Source organism: Marmota monax, unplaced genomic scaffold (assembly GCF_021218885.2).
Source record: "Marmota monax isolate L192 unplaced genomic scaffold, Marmota_monax_Labrador192_F-V1.1 WCK01_AAM20220418_F8-fsc01469, whole genome shotgun sequence".
Taxonomy (NCBI): Eukaryota; Metazoa; Chordata; class Mammalia; order Rodentia; family Sciuridae; genus Marmota; species Marmota monax.
In genome coordinates, this window is record NW_026692034.1 from 54,558 (window position 1) to 64,035 (window position 9,478).

A 9,478-nucleotide genomic window follows, 5' to 3' on the forward strand; every position below is an offset into this window, starting at 1 on the left:
AGGCCTGGTTTTGTCCATCTTCCCTGGACTGAGAAGACAAAACTTGATTCAGACATATCACCTCATTCTGACCATGTTTTTTTTTTTTTTTTTTTTTGTCCTGGAAGATGACATTATGCCTCTCAGGGCCTACATATCTGCCTTAATATTCCCCAGGGATCTTTCTGGTCTCTACCTCTGAGGTTTGCAGCAGGTGGATGATACCCCACATTCCTGTACTGCAAGATCAACTCTATAAATGATCTTTTGTCAAATTAGATTGAAGTAATGGAGTAAGGTTAGAGTGAACATTACATTTTGTTTTGGGGTAGGAGTAATTGTAATGCAATAATAAAATTGATATTAGAAAACATGAATATTCATAAGAATGTATATATGACAAATATCTATAAAAATATATAAAATATGTAAGATCTAAAACACAGAAGGGCACTAGATGTGTAACTTGGATTCATATTTTTAAATTATGGGATGCACAGATATATCATATAAATCAATATATGATGACATATGCCAGTGTACCATTGGTAATTGAATGTATAAGTCAACATCCCCTTAAATATGCACACTGTGTAGGTTTAAAATATAGATTTAAGGTTTGGATTGAGACAGGGGCAAAAAAGTAGTGAGGACTCTTATTTGGAACCTTTGGAGAATACACACAGGGAGAGCTTCCCAAATACTAGCCAAGAGGTCATATGTAGTCAGGCCAATGGGTATAAAATGGGAGGAACATGTGTGTATCAGACTCCCTACATTGGCAGACAATGCTCTACCAATAAATGTGTGTGAAATTCTGCCTAACATTCCCTCTGTTGTGGAGTAATCTACACTGGGCCTAACTCCAATTTCCAATAAAACATCTGATGCTTATGTACCTCGAGTCCCACCTCAATTCACTATAATAGTAATATAGTGAGAGCCCCAGAACTCAGGTATCTGATGAGATTCACATCAGCATGGAACCTCAGGTTTACTCAGCCATGTCTTAAAAGTACCACACATATACCCAAATTTCAAAGAAGAACCCTCCCTCATGGCCCAAATTCCACTCATCTTCTCCCATGTAGCCACTCCTCACCAACATCTGGCTGGAGATTTCCATTCCTAGAGAAGTCCAGGACTGTATCAATCATAAAATCCAGTGCTCCTCTTTTGCCTAAAAACATGGTGGGCTTGACACAATTCCTGAGAATAAGGGAAGCTATGCACTATGCACTATGCACTTCTTCCCAAATTAGAGGCCTAGTGTCTGCCAATGGTAGGTTCTTTGTGTGTATTTGAGGAAAAAAAGAACTCAACCATCTATGTCCTAGGTATCTCAGGGTGAGGACAAACGTATTCCACCTAGAGGGTCCCTGTTGTCACTTCTTGAATGTCAGGTGTCTTAGTAGATGCAGTTAAGACTCAATCCACATTAAAAAAATAATTTTAGTTGTAGGTGGACAAACGATATCCTTTGTGCTGAGGATCTAAGTTAGTGCTTCACACGTGCAAGGCAAGCAATTTACTACTGAGTGACAGCTGCAGCCACTACATTAATTTTGAAACTGCTCTACCTGAGGCTTCACAATAGAGAGGGTTGAGGCAAAGAACTTCTTCACATTTTTGGAAACAGAAACATAGGGAAGACCGATGCCCTTGATAGATTTCCACATGACCAAAACTATGGCAATTACTTCTACTGTTCATCCTATTTGGATTTCTTTCTTTCCAAGCAAGGTCCTCCTATGAAAACCATACCTTTCAGAGTGATATCTGAGTTTCACAGTGATGCTCAACATTCCTTTCACCAAGCCAACAAATTGCCATTTCACAGGGCTTGGAGGTGGTGTGTGTGTGTGTGTGTGTGTGTGTATGTGTGTATATATATAATATATAAAATATAATTATATAATGTATTGTTAATATATAATTATATAATATTTATATATAATTATATAATATTGTATATATAGTATATAATATTATATTGTAATATAATATAAAATATTATATATATATGTATATATATATATATATATATATATATATATATATCAAAACCATGAAATCCTTCAGGGTACTGACCAAATTTCAGGAGGAATACATAAAGTCATGGACATTATAGGTGTTATCTATCCACAGGCAAGCAGTAGGTTATTCATAAATTTGTAGGATGAGTGCTGGGAATGTTTCCACTAGACAGCACACATCCATTGATACAATTTTTTTCTCTTCTTCTCCCTAGTATGATATATTAAGAGGGATACATCAACTTAAAAAAACAGTAGCCAGCAGGAAAATGACTCACTACTATAACATCAATGAAAATGTAACAAATGACTTTCCCTTCATTTTCACACTGAATATGAGACACAAACAGAAATACAAACACAAATATCAATACACATGTGCAAACATGCTCTCTCTCTCTCTCTCTCTCTCTCTCTCTCTCTCTCTCTCTCTCTCTCTCTCTCTCTCACACACACACACACACACACACACACACACACCCCTGGAGATTTTCTGTGTCTATCCAAGTGTCATCTGACTGGTGGGTTAAACTATGTTCACCTGCAAGTACCTGACTTGTCTCAGCTCTGATGTCTTTGGGCATACTCACCAGAATTGTCATGACACAGGAGAATTCACCAACTCCATTCTCAGGAAAGGCCCCTACTCTGTGCTTTCCTTGCTTTGCAAATCCACAGATTAGTATTTGCCATGAATGTATGACTCTGTACTTGCTGACTCAAAACAATTGAACAGATTAGGATTGTGTCTGGCTCTGGTTGCCTACTACCTGGATTTCAACTTCTGCATGTTCCATTGCCAAGAAAGTGAGGTAAGGTCACTTGCTTGTCAACCCATTAGCTGAGTTCCATTCTCCTACCAGGTGTTTCAAAGGGCCCCATGACATGGAGGATGCATTCATCTTTCTGTGACATTTTCATGAGTTGAAATAACTATACCAACACACTTTGATCAGGTGCTCAGACAGGCCTGGTTATAGCCATCTTCCATATATTTTGGAGACAGGGGATGCTGTAATTTTGGCCATCTTTTCTGTCCTGGAATTTGACAATATGCCTCTTGGCCCTACATAGCTGCCTTAATCTTGTCTAGAAATTACTCTAGTGTCTACTTTTGAGGTTGACAACAGGTGTGTCATCCCTTACATATTTGTACTCCCACAACAACCCTATACATACTCTTATATATCAAATTTGATTTAGATATTGGAGGAAGGAACAAGTCAACTTTAAATTATTTTTAATCTTTTTAATTTTTTGAAAATTTTAATTTGTTATGTATGACATCAGAATGTATCATAATTCATATTACACATACAGAGCACAATTTTTCATATCTCTGGTTGTATGCATACTATATTCATACCATTCATGTCTTCATACATGTATTTAGGTTAATTATGTCTATCTCATTTCACCATCTTTTCTACCCTCATGCCCCTTCCCTTTCCCTTCCACCCCGTTGCCCTATCTAGAGTTTGTCGAATTCTCCCATGCTCCCCCTGCCAACCCCACTATGAATCTGCCTCCTTAAATCAGAGAATTAAACATTTGACATTTGCTTTAGGGGGATTGGCTAACTTCAAATAGCTTTATATTCGCCAACTCCATCCACATACCTGGAAATGCCATGATGTCATTCTCTTTTATTGCTGAGTAATGTTCTATCATGTATTTATATACCACATTTTCTTTATCCATTCATCTACTGAAGGGCATATAGATTGGTTCCATAGTTTAGCTATTGTGAATTGTGCTGCTAGAAACAATGATGTGGCTGTGTTCCTGTAGTATGCTATTTTTAAGACTTTGGGATATAGTGCAAGGAGTGGGATAGCTGGGTCAAATGGTGCTTCCATTCCAAGTTTTCCAAGAAATCTCCATACTGCTTTCCATATGGCTGCACCAAATTGCAGTCCCACCAGCAATATAGCAGTGTAAATTTTCCCACTCATCCTCACCAATACTTATTGTATTCTTTAAAATATTTTTTAGTTGTAGTCAGAAATAATACATTTATTTCATTTATTTATTTTTATGTAGTGCTGAGGTTTGAACCCAGGGCCTCACATGTGCTAGGCAAGCATTTTATCTCAGAGCCACAACCCCAGCCCTGTTGTTTGTGTTCTTAATAGCTGCTGTTCTTACTGGAGTGAGATGAAACCTTAGAGTAGTTTTTTTTGCATCTCTCTAATTGTTAGAGATGTTGAGAATTTTTTCATGTATTTGTTGATTAATTGCATATCATCTTCTGAGAAGAGTCTGCTAAGTTCCTTGGTCTATTTATCAAATTTGACATTGTCCATTTTCAGGTTCCCCCTTAACTCAACTTGGAAAAGAGAAACAAGCTAACAAGGCCAAGGAAATTTTTATGTGTAGAAAACAGTGAATTCAATAAGCCCAAATAAAACAAGAATAAGAACTCCGTGAACATATTTTTAAGCAAATATCATTCTGTAGTCCAGGATTACAAACATGAGAAAAAGAAAAATGACTGAGGAAGATGTGACTTATGCGAGTGTTCAAGTTATGTCCCAAGTACCTGCAAATAAAAGTGACTGGTCTCCCTGGGAATTATGTTGCCTTAAAAATGGGCCACATTATGGTAAACATAATATTTTCTACACTGAGATTTAAGTACTTTTAATAAAACATATATAATACTTAATAAATTTAACTGAAATTGAATACACATCAAAAGTATTCCAAAACAAGGTACATAAAAAGAAATAAAGGGCACCATAATCTTAAAAGAGCTGGACACATAGTAATATGTTTCATATTCCATTCCTAACCTATTGCGAATATTCTGGGGAGAATCATTTTGAGTCAAAAAACAAGTATTGATTCTTAAGACATTGAGAGGTTCTAAATGTATCCTTGTAATCAATTATTTCTGGACATTTCCTTCTTAGCAGTTTTAAAATAATAATACAAGTCCTATTTAATTCATTTTTCATTTATTTCTAGATTCATAGGGAGGAAAAATGAGGTACTAATGGAGATATAAAGCACCATTATTTTGTTAAGAAGAAGAAGATAAAAAGACAAACTAAACACAATTCAGACAGTCATTAATTGTTCTGACCAAACCTTGCAAAACAGTCATTTGGATTTATAATGCATGAAAAATATAAAATAATATCTGACCCTAGAAGTTATTCTACATTTTCTAACTTTTGAAAAACAATTAAACTCAAAATGTATACACAAGTCCCATTTGTGGAACTATTTTTATTCTAATTCTTTTGTCAAAATCACTATAAATATGCATGTGCTTGAAGGTGAGTTCCAGCCAGAGGTCAAGTAGGTGGGTATTTTCTAAGAAATAGAAGGAGGGGGGGGAAACTCTCGAGAAAACATTATTAATCATGTCGGCTAAAGATGTGTCAACTACACATCTTAGTCATAGGCTCATTAAGAGCAAAGAGTAAGTCCCAATTGAGAATGTAGATAAAGCAGAATTTCACTGTGGAGGAAGAGCTAACAATGGATTAGTCTCCCCCTCAACCACATTATCAAGCAATGAGACAGCATATTTAACAATCAGTTGTAATAAACCTGTTTCTGAGAAATATTTCTGAAAAGTTAAAGCTATTTGCTGAACTAATTACACTTTTATTAACATTCTTATACAAAAAAATCTGCTTTCAGATTATTTAACTTTACCTCCAAAGAACTAGGAGTGATTCCAAATTTTGACTGTCTGATTACTTTACTTCCATGGAAAATATTCCTTCAGTTTCTGCCCTTGGATACATGATGTTAGAGATGTTGTCATATGGTATAAACAGAAAGGCAGAAATACATCTCATACTTAGCAGACCTTAATTCAAGATGGTGAAATGTAATTCTTGCCATTCAAAACTGAAGAATCAAAAACAATCAAGTCCCAACAACTATCTAGGTACTATAATATTTAGTTTGCTAATGACCCAGGGTAGTGGTGCGGTGTTTTAGAATGATATCATCTCTGGTCTTGAAAAGCCCATGTAATGTCTCTACTAAACAACCTAAATATGAACCCTGAAATCAGAAGTTCAGTTTACTGGCTGGTATATACAAAGTCTGTATCCCTTTAACTCCTTCTTCTGTTTTAAGATTCTATGCTAGATTTACTACTCTAAAAAATGGAAAAAAAACCAATTCTAATAAATAATCAAGATATAAGAGCTACTTTTTATGGGCTCTGCTGTGAGGGGCATATTCTTTTGTCAATCATTAGGGAAAATAGAGTTGAGACTCTGTTTTGAGAACAGGTACAGAAGATGCAAATCAGCTTGTGAATTTTTGTACCTTATCTTTCCAGTACTCTCTTCAGGTGTACAAAAACTCCACAGTTATTGGATTTAATTTCAGCTGCTCAGTGAGGGGCACCATGCTCATCCTTGGTGATGACTGAAGTTTTCCCCATAGAGTTGGAGAACAAAAGACTAAAACTGGCCAATTTCCAGTTTGGGCCGGGTTGTGAAAATGGTACCAGCAGGGAGTTAGGCTTTGTTTTACAGAGTAGAGAAGTTCTAGCTGATTTTCAAGAGGGAATCAAAACACACATTTAACTGTACAGGAATGACTTAGGAAACATGGCAACAGCAACCCAGTAGGATGCAAACTACTATCTAGAATAAAGATTCCTGCTGGGCAGTACTAATTCTAATTAGAAGAGATTGAGGGAGTTTTCCCCCAAACTATATGAGTTTAAACTGCATGAATTTGTCAATTACAACAACAAATCCTAGAAAACACATACACAAACAAACAGGTATGCACTGAAACCAACCATAAAATACAAATAAAATTTTAGCAGCAGGAAGAAAATGATATTACTGATATTATTACTAATAGTACATATTGTTAATAATATATATCATTTTTAGAAATTTAGAATGGGTCAGATATTATGATGAATTCTTTAAGCATTATATAATTTCTTGTTTCTAACATCTCTAAGGTACATACTACTACTGCTGCCTTTTTAAAAATAAGAAAAATGAATCATAAATAAGTTGTAGAGTATACCAAAGATTTCACTATAAGTTGTCACATAAGATATTTGAACATAAATATATAGACAAATGAATGGAAGATAATTAAAAGTACCAAAACCATGTAATGTGTTTGAAAAAAAAAGTCTATGTAATATCAAACTATTGGGGAAAGATGAACAATTCTGTAAATATTGTTAGAACAACCAGGGAGTCATCTGGAAAAATATTAGAAAGTCAGAGCTAGACCATAGCTAATAAAAGAGGAAAACTCCAATGAATAAAATATTGAAAGACAACTGTAAATAAATACACAAAACTCTAAAAAGCTATTAAAGGAAATGTTTATAAATCAATCTAAATAAAAATTTATGTTGATTCTTTGGTGAAAATTATGCTTAAACCATCAAGATAGATGATCCTTTTTCCAGAACTGATTACTTGCTGATGTAAATTGGTCTATTAATTAAAATTAAAAGTGAAGAACATTAGGAAATCAAAATAGTAAACCTTTCCCTGTTTATACTACCAAGTACACAATAAATGCTATCATCCTCTACTTCTCTATGTACAATTTATGAAAAATGAGAAGTGTTAACTACTATGAGCTCATAAAACCAGATTCAAAATACCCAAACTGGGAGAATCTTAGAAATCAGAGTAACTACTCCAGTTTTATAGATGAAAAAAATAGCAAGTGATCTGCTGAAAGTCACAAGGCTAATTGATGCTTATATCATTCAAGTGGGTTACATTTGCTTTCAGATTACTTCATATTAACACAGCAGAGAACTTTTCTATATTTGAGGTAATAAACAGAGATCCAATGGTCTGATTAGGAAAATAATAATTAATAATAACATGAATCAAGTCTTTCCTTTTTCAACCCTATATTTTAAGCCTTAATTGGAGAATTTGCCACAAATGGAAATAAGCTGGGGGTGGAAGGGAGAATGGCCTCAGAGGTGAACTAATAGTACAATATTGTCATGGAATTGTCATTTGGCTAGTAGAATAAAGTCATGTTTGTTGGTTTTGAGATTCCTAACTTCATTTGATGCAACATTATGATGATACTGTTTTGTCAAAACAGAAGTTATAATAGCAAAGGACCATAGTCCTTTCTCCATGGACCACCTTGTGAGGAAGAATCCACTTGGCAAGGCCTTTTAACCAGGGTGTTTCCAGATTCTGCTCCAGCTCAAAGGCTGACACTTATTGTTATTGTTTGGTGCTTATGCCTTAGAGATTGTTCAACATTTTGCCCATAACTTCTGGGTATATATATATACTCAAAGATAAGTCTAGAACAAAGAGATCAATGCAGGAAGGGAATGGCAAGGTATCAAAATTTTCAAACTCCAAGTTTAAGCTGAAAACAAAAAAAAAAAAAAACACATTTCTATGTGTATGTCCTAAGGAGGAATTTCACATGGAAGAGAGAGAAAAATAACAATAGGATGTTAATTGAAAGCCTACTTCTTTTATTTATTTATTTATTTATTTATATTTATTTATTTAATGACACTGGATTTATTCCAATGGTGTTTTACCACTGAGCTATGCCCCAATCTTTTAAAATTTTATTTTGACAGGGTGTTGTTGAGTTTCCCAGGGTAGCCTCAAACATGCAATCCTCCTGCCTCAGCCATAATAAGTTACTGGGATTATAATCAAGTACCACTGAACCTAGTGAAAAGCCCATTTCTGTAGAAATTGTCCCATATAAAAAAGGATACATTTTGCCTCTAAAGCCAGTTCTCCATAACACATGCATACAACTTCAGACTGTAGAGTGGACCACTCATATCCCCAGCCTAAGCCATCCATTTTCTGCACAGACCTCAGGTGAATGTCTCTCACTTATAGTTTCAATCTCATTGTTTTAAAACTCGGATTGGAAGTTCCCTTCCTCCAGTACTGTTTGCAACTGAGGCTCAGTCATCAGCCATTTACTAGAATAGGTTAGATTTGATACATCTCCTAAATGCTTTCAATCTCCAATGAGCAACTAAGAAAGGCAGCCCCCAGTGTGTGTGTGTGTGTGTGTGTGTGTGTGTGTATGTGTATGTGTGTGTGTGTGTCGGGAGGGCTGTTAAAGTTCAATTTTTCAATGCTCATGGACTCTTCATTAAAATTTTCTTATATACTACTAGGTCATTGAGATTTTGTGTAGTTTTCGTCAATTCATGCTTCCTGTGAGTGAAGTGTGATATGAAGGAATTCTTTTCTGATGAGAAATCAATCCAATAAATTCCTGTAATGAACAATTGAAATCAACATTGTTACCCATGTCATTTGTCATTTATTTTGCTATTAAAAAAATAATAATTGAGAGGCAATCAGGCAGAAACAACTACAGCTGCTTGGGTTCCTACATAATCAAATGGAAGCCCAAATTAAACAGTAAAATGAAATTTAGGCTTAACTAATCACAAAACACCAACTAAAGTAAAACTGGTAACTTTGCATGTGATT